Genomic DNA, 14,132 nt, shown 5'->3' with positions numbered 1-14,132 from the left:
TTGAGCTCACGTGAGAGCATGTCTCCAGTTGGGGCCATCTTCTCCAAGCATTCCATCCCACCTCCTCCTGCCCCTTGTAGCTCACACCCACAAGGATCTCCACGCTTTTCCACTACCAACCATCATGTGTCTCTCCTGCTCAAAAGTTACCTACAGGATAAAGTCCACATTTCTTAGCGTGATACTTCAGTAACTTCTATAATTCCCAGCTTCTCTTCCCAGTCTTTCTGCTATACCTCTTCAGATAACCTGCCCTCAGTGAAGCCAGATCATGTGCCCTGCGTTGGTTTCTATATTCCTGGTCCACTATTGCCCGAAACACCTGTTGGCCTGCCCATATCCTGTGCATCTTTCAAGGCCCAGCTCAAATTTTACCCATTCCACGAAGCTTGTCTTGATTTATACCCAGCTCTTACAGCCTTTATGATTACCTAACTTTGAGTTAAAGCTACATTTAAGTATCTGTAGACATGTGTCAGGTAGAACATGTATCTCCCACATTAATGCACAGGTAGAGCTAAGTAAATAAAAATCTAAGTCCCAACAATTAAAGTATAAACCTTGATTCATGTAACAAATCATGGGATTTATACAAAAAAAAAAAAAAAAAATTCTTGGTCTCTCTGCAGATTTTAATTAAATCAGACACTAAATCTCTCAAATCAGGTCTGTGTTTCTCAACCACAGCTGAACATTGGAACCACTTGGGAAGCTTTACTGATGCCTGGGCCCCACCCCCAGAGATGTCTCCTATGTGGCCTGGGCAGGGAGGTTTTTAAAGCTTCCCAAGTGATCTAATGTGCAGCTAAGGCTGAGAACCTCTGCATCGGTGATTCTCAAGGACCATAGTCACTTTCTACATATAAACTCATAAAGATAGAAGATAAAAGCTCATATTTACAAAAGAAAATAGTGTTTTATTTCAGCCTACTGAAGAAATCAGGAAATTTCTAAGACTTAAGGTCTTGGTGCCTGGCTATCCGAACATACTTTATAGCTTAAAAAAGAAACAATCTTTCGGTTTCATATCAACGCTAGATGAAAATTAGGTTAACTTGGAATAAGGAAAGGATTTTTAGCAAATTTTATTTGACTTTAACTTGAGACTACAGTGTATTTTTTAAATTGGCATGAAATATACAGGGCGAGCTTTTAAGGTGACTACCAGTATGGCTTCTGCAAGAATGCTGAAGCAGAAATTTGAGTTGTCACAGTTAAAGTGGATTCCAAGGTTAAAGGAACTACGCAACTCTATGACAGTCTAAAATTGTGTAATGCCTGATGGCTAACATTTTAACCAAAAATGAAGTTTTGCATATTTTAAGAATTTGCACATTTGAACTCAAGAGCTGGATTTAACTTAGCCTACTGACTTTCACAAACGGCAAAACTGAGTGACTACATACAAGTATATTTTCTTCTAAACTACATAGCTTTCATTAGAATTTCTAGGCTCATCCAGAGAAGGTTACACTGATAGAATGAAGTGGTAAGCCTTTGTAGAGGGGCCCTGGTGGTGCAATGGTTAAGCACTCGACTACTAAAAGGTCAGCAGTTTGAACCCACCAGGAGCTCGGAAGGAGAAAGGACCTGAGATCTGCTCCCATAAAGATTACAGCCTAGAAAACTCTGGGTCAGTTCTATTCTGTCCTATAGTGTCACTGTGAGTCAGGATCCACTGGCAGCACGCAAGCCTTTGTAAATTGTAGCACTGCTGCCCTCTTGTGGAACGTTAGGGCATTTGACAAGCCCTTCCTTAGCCATTCAAACTTCGTCATTATTTAAAGGTTTCAATCATTTCTGTGATTTCCAGAAGCGATTAATTTCATTTTGGACCTGGTATTAACTAGCTCTTTTCTGCCTTTTTTCTGTGAAATGAACATTTTAAACAGGGTTAAACTCTGTCTCTTGCTTAAATATGGGAGAAATATTGGAGAATTTAGAGCTCTTGGGAAAATTGAGGGCTTCAGCTCCTATAGACAGAGTTTCTGTGTTCAATAAGCCATTTTCTGTCTCTCTCACTTAACATACCAGCAGGTGGACAAATTGCTGTAAGCATGGAAAACGGAGAGAGCTAACACCCTGATTCCTGACTTGACCGACCAAAGCCCAAGAAAACCTAATTAGAAGTAGTAAAACTGATGCTAGCAGGAGAGGCCACTTATGTGGATAAAATTTAACTCCCCTACTTAGCATTTCCACCACTGTCAGTCAGTTTGTTGTACTGCAGTGGCTTGCATGTTGCTATGATGCTGGAAGCTATGCCGCCAGTATTTCAAATACCAGCAGGGTCACCCATGGTTGACAAGTTTCAGTGGCGCTTCCAGACAAAAACAGACTAGGAAGAAAGGCCTGACAATCTTCAGAAAATTAACCAATGAAAACCTTATGGATCACAACAGAACACTGTCTGACTCACCTGTACTGGACATGTTGTCAGGAGGGCTCAATCACTGGAGGAGGACATCATGTTTGGTGAAGTAACAGACCCCTGGTGAGATGAACAGCCACAACAATGGTCTCAAACATGCTGGTGATCATGAGGACGCAGGACCAGGCAACATTACGTTCTGTTGTACATATAAGTTACCATGAGTCAAGTCACTTGATGGCAGCTGTATATGCAGCTTTTAAAATAAACTATTGTAACAATGGCTCGCCTTGAGCTGAACCATTGGAAACAGAGCCAGCTCTGACATCCCCGTGCTTAGGGTTTGTGGCTTCATTGGGAATTCTGGAAACAAATTTTTACTCATGCTTCGATGAGCACTTATTTATGGTGTTCAGTAGAATTGTTGGTCATCTCCAGAACTGGATGGTGCCTGGCTACCTTTACTGAATGTATTGATCTAAGATTCTAGAGAAAAATCCTGACCAAAAGGGGGGTGGGGGTGGTATGGAACAGAATTTCAAATTCTCAACAGAATCCAGATCTTCTACAGCCATTGAGGGTAAATGAACACCCAAAGCTACTGCCCTCACATAATACTTAAACCTTAAGCCACAAACCAAAACTTTCACCAGAAATCTGCTTTGAACCAAAGAACACCTTAGCTTAATTAGTAAAGTTATGTCTGCCTTGAGCATTGAGCTATTCCGAGATTGACAACAGCACTTAAAGAGGTTAGATGAGAAGCTTAGGGGCAGTGAGCTTACGTTAATAGGGGTGGAGTAAGTTGGAAAAGGATACTGAGGAGGGTTATACAACTTGAAGAATGTAAACAATGTCACTGAATTGTACATGTAGAATTTTCCATATTTCTGTATTTTCACCGAAATAAATTATTGGTCATCTGATCACCAACCTGCACCTAAAAGGCTCCTGGAGAAACACTTCCTAAGTTTGTATCTGAGGGTCCAGTTATTGGAGTACTCCTGGGTTAGGAGGCCGAAAAACCATGCTTCTCAAATCTTAGCGTGCATTTAAGTCACACGATGGTCTGGTCAAAATGCAGATTCTGATTCAGTAGGTCTGGGGTGAGGCCTGAGATTCTGCCTTTCTAATGAATTTCCAGGTGTTGTCAATCGCAGTAGGCAAAGCTAGCCAACTCCTAATCCCTGCCACCTGCAAATATTACCTTACATTGCAAAAGGGACTTTGCATGTGCGATTAAGGATTTTTACATGGGAAAATTATCCTGGATTATTAAGGTGGGGCCCTAAATATCCTACAAGCGTCCTTATAAGAGAGAGGCAGAGGGAGACTTGACTACAGCAGAAGGCAATGTGACCACCGAAGCAAAATGCTATGCTACTGGCTTTGAAAATGGAGGAAGAGGCCATAAGCCAATGAATGCAGCTCTAGAAGCTGGAAAAGGCAAGAAAACGGATTCTCCCTAGTTCCTGAGGCGGGAGAGTGGTCCTGCCATCACCTTGACTGCAGCCTAGTAAAACCAATTTCAGAGTTCTGACCCCCAAACTGCAAGGCAAGGAAGCTTGTGGTATTTTGTTAAAGTAGCCGCAGGAAATTAATACCAACCCTGGGGGTCTCCAGACCACACTTAATAAACCCTTCTAGGAACCAGGCCATACAACAATGGATCTCAACCCTGGCTACACCTTAGAATCAACTGAGGAAACAAACAAACAAAAAATTCTGGTCCCATTCCTAGACCAGTTAAATCCAAATCTACAGGGTTGGGACCCAGGAATCAGTATTTTAAAGATCCTTGGGTGAATTTGATATGAAGTCAGGGTGGAGCACTATCATATTAGAATAAACCCCAAATATAATTTCTCGTGTCCAAAGAACTCTTACGCTCTCTGAAGCATATGTTATTCTGCTTGTTGTCAGGTGCTGTCGAGTCAGTTCCGACTCACAGCGACCCTACGTACAACGGAACAAAAGTCCTGCACCATCCTCACAATCATTTTTAAGCTGGAGCCCATTGTTGAAGTCACTGTGTCAATCTATCTCATTGAGGGTCTTCCTCTTTTTTGCTGATCCTCTACTTTACCAAAGCATGATGTCCTTCTTCAGGGATTGGTCCCTCCTGATAACATGCCCAAGTATGAGATGAAGTCTCGCCATCCTTGCTTCTAAGGAGCATTCTGGCTGTACTTTTTCTAAGAGATTTGTTCATTCTTCTGGCAGTCCGTGCAGTCCAGTCCATTCAATAGTCTTTGCCAACACCATAATTCAAAGGCATCAATTTTTTTGGTCTTTCTTATTCATTGTTCAGCTTTCATTATTCTGCTAGGTATCCCTTAAAACTATTCACCAACTCCTCAGAATGGGTCACCATCTTAAACAGGAATGATCAGGTTTTAGACGTATCCACTTGTTTCTCCTAAGCTGGTAAAGACTTGACCGTCTCATTAAGGACTCATCAGCATTTACTTCCACAGGTGGTAATTATTTGCCAGTACAACTTGCATGAGGTTCAAGGTATGCCTTCAATCTAATACTCCCTCTGCAGTTTTAAATTTATAACTAAAACATCTGGTAAAACTGAGGTCAGTGGGATCTGTGCCTGACGAAGCCTTTTTTATCTAGGTTGATGCCATGGCCTTGTTGTCTCCAGAAGAAACATCTTCTCCTGACCAATTATTAAAAATTACCTCCAGAAAGCAGTTTTGAACAGAGCTCTGGTGGATCAATGGTTAAGCGCTGGGCTGCTAGCTGAAAGGTCGGTGGTTCAAACCCACCAGCCACTCCACAGGAGAAAAGATCTCATGATCTGCTCCTGTAAAGATTACAGCCTAGAAAATCCTACAGGGCAGTTCTATTCCGTCCCGTAGGGTTGCTATGAGTCAGAATCCACTTGACAGCACCTAACATCACACACATCGCTAGGTCATGAGAAGTAAGTGTGCCCCAGTAATCGAGGCGGCCTTTCAAATACGATTATTTTATTCATTGGCATGTGTTTTGCTTCTTCTGACCTAGCAAGTGGGATTGTTCAAAATTAAGTATTCAGGAGCTCCATAAACTTCTTTTATGGAAAAGGCGTCTCAAATCATTGTTCTCGTGCTTTGATGCTAAATTCAATCTAGCACTTAACTCATCGAGTGCTAGCATCAGGGCCCCCTGCACCGTGTCTTACATGTATTTGCAACACTTACGCTGACGTTAGACAGAGGAGGCCTGGTTGCGCAGTGGTTAAAGCACTCAGCTGCTAACCAAAAGGTGGGCAGTCCAAACCCATCAGCCATTCTGTGAGAAAAAGATGTGGCAGTCTGCTTTCGTAATGATTACAGCCTTGGAAACCCTATGGGGCAGTTCTACTGTCCTACAGGGTTACTACGAATCGGAATCGGCAATGAGTGTGGTTTTGGTTTGGTTTAGGCTGGAGCTCAGTACATGGTAAAAAAAAAACAAAAACTCATCGCCATTGATTCCAACTCATGGCGATCCTATGCGTTAGAGTAGAAATGCTCCATGGGATGTTCTTGGCTATAATCTTTACAGAAGCTGATCGCCTGGCCTTCCTTTTGTGGTGCCGCTGGGGGGTCTGAAACTCCATCCTTTAGGTTAACAGATGAGTGCAGACCAGTTGTGCCACCCAGGGACCTTGGGGCACAATAAAAACCAAAAATTAAACTTACTGCTGCCAAGTCAGTTCTGAATCATAGCAACCCTATACGACAGAGTAGAATTGCCCCATAGGGTTTCCAAGGAGCAGCTGGTGGATTTGAACTGCCAACCTTTTGGTTAGCAGCTCTAGCTCTTATGCCACCAGGGCTCCTGGGGCATGGTAGATGAGTCAAAAATTATTTAACTTGTAGAAAGGTCATGGAAGCTCCATAGACACATCCAAACTCCCTGAGGGACTGAATTGCTAGGTAGAGGGCTGTGGGGACCATGGTCTTGGGGAACATCTAGCTCTATTGGCATAACACAGTTTATAAAGACAACGCTCTACATTCTACCTTGGTGAGTAGCGTCTGGGGTCTTAAAAGCCTGTGAGCAGCTATCTAAGATACTCCACTGGTCTCATCCCTTCGGGAGCAAGGGAGAATGAAGAGAACAGGATACAAGGAAAAGATTAGTCCGAAGGACTAATTGTCCACAGCTACCAAGGCCTCCACCAGACTGAGTCCAGTACAGCTAGATGGTGCCCGGCTACCACCACTGACTGCTCTGACCAGGATCACAACAGAGGGTTCTGGACAGAGCTGGAGAAGGATGTAGAACATAATTCTAACTCACAAAAAAAAAGACCAGATATACTGGCCTAAAGGAGACTGGAGAAACCCCGAGAGTATGGCCCCTGGACACCCTTTTAGCTCAGTGATGAAGTCACTCCTGAGGTTCACTGTTCAGCCAGAGATTAGACAGCCCCATAAAACAAAACAGGACTAATGAGGCACAGCAGTCCAGGGAGAAGGACTAGAAGGCAGGAAGGGGCAGGAAAGCTGGTGATAGGGAACCCAGGGTTGAGAAAAGACAGTGTTGGCATGTCTTGGGGTTGTTAACCATTGTCATAGGGCAATATGTGTACTGTTTAATGAGAAACTATTCTGTTCTGCAAACCTTCATCTAAAGTACAAAAAAAAAAAGAATTATCTATGTGAGATCAAACTGACAACAGCAACTCAAAAGCTTTGATGGGAAGCCTAGGGGGCAGTGAGTTGAAGATAATGGCGAGGGAATAATTTGGAAAAGGATAGTGAGAATAGCAGCACAACTGGAAGAACATAATTGATGTCACTAAATTGTACATGTAGAAATTTTTGAAATGGTTTATATTTGGCTATGTGTATTTTCACCAAAAAAGAAAAAAGGTCCTCCAAGGTCGAGGAGGGAGAGTGTTGACATGTTGTGGGGTTGTTAACCAATGTCATAAAACAATATGTATACTCAACGGTGTAATGAGAAACTATCTTCAACTACAGTACAATAAAAAAAAACTTAACTTGTAGTTAATACACCCAAAGCTGTCATACCTGTAGGTACTACTGCAGCCTACCTCAGTGGGAGAAGCGAATAAATTAGGGTTTTAACCATTCCAACCACTGTATCCTATGGGTTGGAACATAGATTATTCAGTTGACAGCCGGAAACAGCACCGTAGCTGCAGTGAGGGAGTACATTACATTCACTGGGAAGTTATCCCAACAAATGCTGCATTCACCATCCCTCACCCTGCCCCCAACCCACTGGGCTGAGCAGCCATCTGGGGAAAGACGGTGGCAGGATGTGGACTTATAAAAGGCTTCCCAGGTGGTAGATTTACCACCACTTATGAGAACCAAGGAAGCCCTGGCAGCCCAATGGTTAAGCACTTGGCTGCTAACTGAAAGGTTGGCAGTTTGAAACCACCAGCTACTCTGCGGGAGAAAGACGTGGCAGTCTGCTTCTGTAAAGATTACAGCTTTGGAAACCCTATGGGGCAGTTCTACTCTGTCCATAGGGTCGCCATGAGTCATAATCAACTCGATGGCAACGGGTTATGAGAACTACAGGCCTGAAATGACTGTACTCCTGGTTGTTCACAGTCTACCAGGCACTACCTGTGGGAAAAGGCCAACCTCGTTCCTCAAGATTCGCCCAGCATGGTAGTCTATCAAGTCCAGTCTGGCTAATCCGTGAATACCTTTACAAAACCAACTTGCCCTATCTTCAAGTGTGGATATAAACAAACAGCCCTAAGTAGAACTCCTGCATTTTTAATAAACCAACTGAAACCATCAGTGTTGCTCCCCTCTAAGGCCCATATGACAATACGTTCAGTTAAGCAGAAGATTCTCACAGGAACACCAACTTAGGTAGAAGCGCCAGGTCAACAGGCCATTTGGAACCCAGGTCAGATTTCCCACTCAATAAGTAACATCCCTTGGCCTCCATTTTCCTCCACATTTTTTCTCTCCCCTAATCTTCTCCCATTTCCCTTGGCTCACAGAATTCCACTGTCTTCATGGGCTTTATTTTGTTCTTTTTAATTGTACTTTAGATGAAGGTTTACATAACAAATAGTGTCTCATTAAACTATTAGTACACATATTGTTTTATGACAATGGTTAACAACCCCATGACATGTCAACACTGTCCCTTCTTAACCTTCGGTTCCCTATTACCATCTTTCCTGTCCCCTCCTGCTTTCTGGTCCTTTGGGCCTCATTTTTTAACATCTGTCTTTGTGTAACCTACTTCAAAATCTTTATGAAATAGGTAGGCTCTGCGGAGCAAACTAATTTAACAGGATCCACTTATCATCATCATAAAGTTATGAGCGGAAAAGAATAGATGAAAACCACAGACACGATGAATTGAATATAGTAAAATATTTATTAAGCTCAGGATGCATGAATAGACTCTTCTTAATAGAAAGATAATTCAACAGCAGCCGATTAGTAGAATTTACAGCACTACTACATTTCAGCAAAATGCAACTGAGGATATCGGATAAATGACAGTGACTTGTTTTTAAAAACCTACTACATTATCTCTTACCTCTGCAATAAAGTATCAAATAAGAGAAGTCAGTAGGAGAGAGTGATCTTCCTTCCCCTCTCCATGCCCATCCATCTTCAGGAACCACAGACTACTGTTGACCAGACTTGGCGTGAGGCTTCTAGGCTGCTGCTTTTCCCCCTACATCATAACCGATTTCAAATGGTGCTAGACAAAAACAGACTCTGAACACCAGGAGAAATCGGTCAGCCTGTGTAAGAGATGGGTCCCACGGTGCCGCTGGGGTCTGCACCTCGACAGTGCACGTGGCAAGGCTAAATTCAGCTCGCCTCCGGCCGGGCATCCTCTGGGCAGACGTTTTAATGCAGATGAGACAGTCCTCCAGGTCTACAGCCCTCCCCACTTTCCTAGTACAATCACATACCCCAGTCAACTGGACAACGCAATGACCCTGCTCAAAGGCCCTACCATCACGTTAGTGATCACGGCTGTTACTAACAGTCGCAAAAAGAATATCATGGCTTCTGCTCCTGCTCAAACCACTCAGTTTCTTTCAAATAACCTCCTCCCCCACTGTTAACCCTCCAAAACCCCAACATTCTCCAGAGTGTACCCTGCTTTGTAAGTTCTCCCCTTGACTTGCTGCACCAGCTCAGGTGGCAAGGGGGGCCAGTCCCACGAGCAGCCGCTCCTCTGTCGTCCGCCCTTCTCTGTGCTGCAATTCTTACTCCTAAAACACTGATTTCAAATGGTGCTAGATACAAAGATGGAAAAATCTAAGCCACCATGTGAAACCAGCTTCCAGAAGAAGATGATCTCGCTGACGAAAGAAGGGAGATGCAATCGGAAGACCCAGCCTCTGGCCCCAGGAGAAGCATCTTCTTGCCGTTCTACCTGTGACGGTGACACAGCACAATGAGCCCCTGGAAGGCACAGAGGAGGTTCCCACTGACACTCAAAGCAGCATGAAAGTCAGGCTAACGCTTCAAACAGACGATAGCAATACAACACTCGTTAACTCTAGGTTAATTCTGTGTAACTTCAGAGCTAGTCATGAAAAAGTATTATATATATGATAGAGTAAGATAGCCAGAGCTACTGTTAAAACACATTACTATTTACATTAGTATCCCACCCTGCCATTGTGTGATACTTCACAGTGTGCAAAGCGCTCTCAGGTACCTTATCCCCCTTCATCAGGAAACCACCACCCTCTCTGCCCACGAGGCTCCAACCACCACACAAAGGTGACTGTCACCTGGGCTGGGGAAACTCTTCCACGTGCCCGACCCATGAAGACCATGGGGTCCTCCTTCCCACCCTGTAGGAAAGTGTCAGGACGGTCAGACAGGACGCCAGTAATTGTGCCTTAAAAAGCTGACTGGTACCATGACACTGTATGAAGTAGACAACCATCTAACACAGGAATTGAGTTTTGTTTTCAATATTTGCCTGAAAATAAGATTTGCAAATTATGTTCCCCTTTCCCCTTCCTTAACTGCACCATCTTTTTTGGTTGGTTGAAGCTAAGAGAATATGTAATTCCTCTGACACCATAACCAAGAGAAAGAGAGACACAGCAGAACATGTCTCTTAAGTTCCCTCCCAATTCTTTAGGCATCCTGATACAGACCTATATTTTTTATGTCTTCTGAACATAAAGCTGTGTCACTACAGAGAAGGGAATAAAACTTGAACACCAAGAGCACTAATTCTGCCAAGAGTCCCAGGAGGCAAGTTATTATTCCCATTTTTGTAGAAGACGACACCGATCCTTAATTAGGTTAAATAACTTGTCCACAGTCAACATGGCTAATAAATGGTGTGAATCCCAGGTCTAACTCCAAAAGCTTGTGTTCCTTCCCCTCTGCCCATAGCTGCCTGCTTCACAGCTTGACTATCAACTCATTTTGTTCCTGAACTTAATTACGAGCAAGGCTGAGGAGGGAAAGTTCCCAGGCCGTATTTCTGTGTGGATGAGGGATGAGACTGACTATCCAGCGTGTTACTCTTGGTGGAAGAGACGGGAGCATGGTTTGGCTTGGCCAGGGGCTGGAGTAGCTGGCTTTGTGTGCTGGCACCCTTGCATTCTCCCACAGGACGCCTGGTGATGGGGGAGACGCTGGGGATGAACCTGCCCCATGATGCCGTCATGGTTTCCTGCCTGATTCTGACACCAGCACTAGGCTCTGCAGCTGGGAGACTTTCCAAGGCCTCGGTCACATATGAGAAAGCCAAGGGCCAGGTTTGTGTGGCAGGGGCGGCTTGTTAGCCAGGTAACGAGGTGGCGGGAGCGGGGGGAGGAGGTGCGGGAGTTAAGGTCAGAGTCTGAGTGTTAAATGTCAATCATTACCCTGGGATCTGAATATTGTAAAATGAGAGGTTTGGATGAGCTCTTAGGAGCCCTGGTGGCCCAGTGGTTTAAGCGCTCAGCTGTTAACTGAAAGGTTGGCAGTTTGAACCCACCAGCCACTATGCAGAACAATCTGGCAGTCTGCATCAGTAAAGACTACAGCCTTGAAAACCCTATGGACAGTTGTACTCTGTCCTGTAGAGTCGCTATGAGCCAGAATCGAGTCCACAGCAAAGGGTTCGGGTATGGCTGGGATGAGCTCTACATTTGGTCATTCTCAGCTGCTACACTTTTCTGCATTTTACTTCAGCCAAGCTCTTCCTCAGCAGCTTCCAACTGTCAGTGACCACAGAACCCCTTCCTCTGGGTCACCACACAGATGTCCATCAGTGACCCAGGCCACGCTGCCTCCCACAAGGCTCCTGCATATGCTGGTCCCTCTTTCTGGAATACTCTCTAGTCTACCACAGCCACCACCCCTCAACCCGACCACCACCACCACGACCCCCAGCTACCTACCTCCCAGTCATCCCCCAGATCTCAGCTCAACAACCCCTTCCTCAGGACAGCCGCCCAGAGTCTAGGCCTGGCTCCTGGTTAAATCCGCCCTCCCACTGTAATGCGTCCTTTTCCTTCAGAATGCTTATCTCATTTGGTCATCGATGTGATTAACAATGTCTCTCCTGCTAACCACTAAATGCCACCCCAGAGTCTAGCAGAGCTGCTGCACACAGCTAAGGGGTGACCGTCTCTGAAGGAACTAATGATATGAACCAGAGTTTGGACTCCTTGACTCTTGAATTCTAAAATATTCTTAGTTCTCTGGAAGAAGAGATAAGAAATCATTAATAATGCATCATTTTAAACATTCTAAAATAAGAAGAAGGGGCAAAAGTGATCTTAGTACCATAACCTTTTACCCTTTCAATCCCAAAGGATAACCGGGTCTGCCCAGGTCTCAGCCCTCTCCCACAGAACTTGGGTTCCCTCTCAAAGTCAGCTGAGCAATGACTCTTTCTTGAAACAAGCTGGCTTTTGTCCCTACTTGGACACAGCAGGTGGCTTGACATGGGCTGGAAGGCCTTGCTCTCCCTGGCACCAAGCCTGAGCCACCTAGATCTGCAAGCTGCATGCTGAGGACTCTGCCATGGAAGGAGGGTGATGGGATTCTCCCCCTCAGCCTAACAGCACCCAGCAAACTGGCCAATGGGGAAGAGCTTGGCTGGGCTGCCTGGGAAGGAAATCCACTCACTCAGTGAGAAAGAGCCCTGGGAGGGGCCACCATGCAGTGGGGAGGGTCCAGGAGCCATGCTGCAGCCACCTTGCACCCAGCTCATTTTTGTGCCAACATTCTGTTTGAAGGCTTTCCCGCCCTCTCATGCCCAGGACACTCCTCTGCCTGGGCAGGGACCTGAGGGTGGAGGTCACCACACAGTGAAGCAGAGCACCATGGCTGGCATTCCTGCTCAGTCCAAGTCTGAGAACAGGGACCTGCCACTTCCCCTGCCCGGGCCTCCGTGTCTTCTTCTGTACAGAGAGAAAGCTGGGGTAGACTGGTTGCTCAACATTCAAATGATTAGAGGGATCAGCGGGCAACTTAAGAGAGAGAAAAAGCAAAGGCATGCAGCAGAAATATAGTGACCTGCAGAGGCTGTTTGTCTAAAAGCATGTAAAACTGACGCTTATAACACCCGTGCAGGCCAAACGAAACACCAGAAGGTTAAATAGGATTCACAGGCTGTTGGCTAAAACTAGTCCAGAGATTGCAAAGAGAGCTCTGCTTCATTCTATAAATGATGCCATGGTCTTTTAAAGTCCAAGAAATCCTATGCCCAGCATGATGCACGTGGTAGGTGCCCAAAAACTACCATGGGAGGAAAATGGAAAGGAGAGGAGCCCCTGTTTATGAAATCCATAAGCAAACCCACTGAACAGACAGACATCCACGCCCAGGAACCTAATCCTGCTTGCTGGGTTCCATGTTACCGCCGTGTGTTTAAACCCAGAAGGCTGGGAAGGTTCCTGCCCGGCAGCAGCTCTCCTCCTGACCCAGGCTGGGTGCTGAGTCACTGCTACTTACGGGACTGACGCAAGTTCCAGCCAGCAGGGAGGGGCCGGAAGCGGAGCCTGGGCATCCATCTTCTTGCCGGTAGGAATGCTGGTTGCAGGGTTCCCGGCAGCAAGGAAGAACTGATCTCAGTGAGAAAGGGGCTGGGGAAGGCCCTCTGCAAAAAGGGGAACGTCCTGCCCTCAAGTCTATTGTATATGTGAACTGCAAGGCCAGCCCAGCTTCCTGTCACCCTGGGCTCTAACCCAGACAGAGTGTCCTGGACATTTTGTCTTGAGCTGTCAGGGTGGAGCCTGTTGCCAACTAGTTGTGGTTAATGAATCAGAGGAAAGGGTGATCAAATGAAGGGTATGTGTTGATGGGGGTGGGGGGATTTCAGGGAGCCTATGGAGTTGGCCCAAAGCCCCCAGAAACTTCCATCTGGCACTCCCTTTCTGGCAACCTGGCCCCCCAAAAGCAGGGCTCAGCATCCAGGTACCACCACACTTCCCAGGCCTTGAATCTCAAGTGGGACTAATATGCTCCAGCCCCAGTAAGTCCCTCAAACACCCATCCAGAATACACGGCAAGAAGGCACAGCCTTCCAAGCTCACATGGGCCCAGCACCAGCGCTTCCGGTTTCCCTTGGGTCTGGGCATGGGTGGAGGCCCATCTTCCTAGGAAGCTGCTTCCTAAAAGTGAGCTTCTCTGTGCGTTCGTAATACTACCAGCAAAAATATGGGTCTCAAACACTTCCCGACTCAGTACAGGGCACCTGGGAGGTTCTGGGTCAGGACGGCTGGCTGGCTGGAAGAGTGCGCCATGACTACCCTGACCCTGGGGTGAGTGGGCAAAGGGAAGGAGGGACGGCGTGG

Source organism: Trichechus manatus, unplaced genomic scaffold (assembly GCF_000243295.1).
Source record: "Trichechus manatus latirostris isolate Lorelei unplaced genomic scaffold, TriManLat1.0 scaffold00035, whole genome shotgun sequence".
NCBI lineage: Eukaryota > Metazoa > Chordata > Mammalia > Sirenia > Trichechidae > Trichechus > Trichechus manatus.
The sequence above is the reverse complement of the archived record's forward strand: the minus strand, read 5'-3'. Positions refer to the sequence as shown.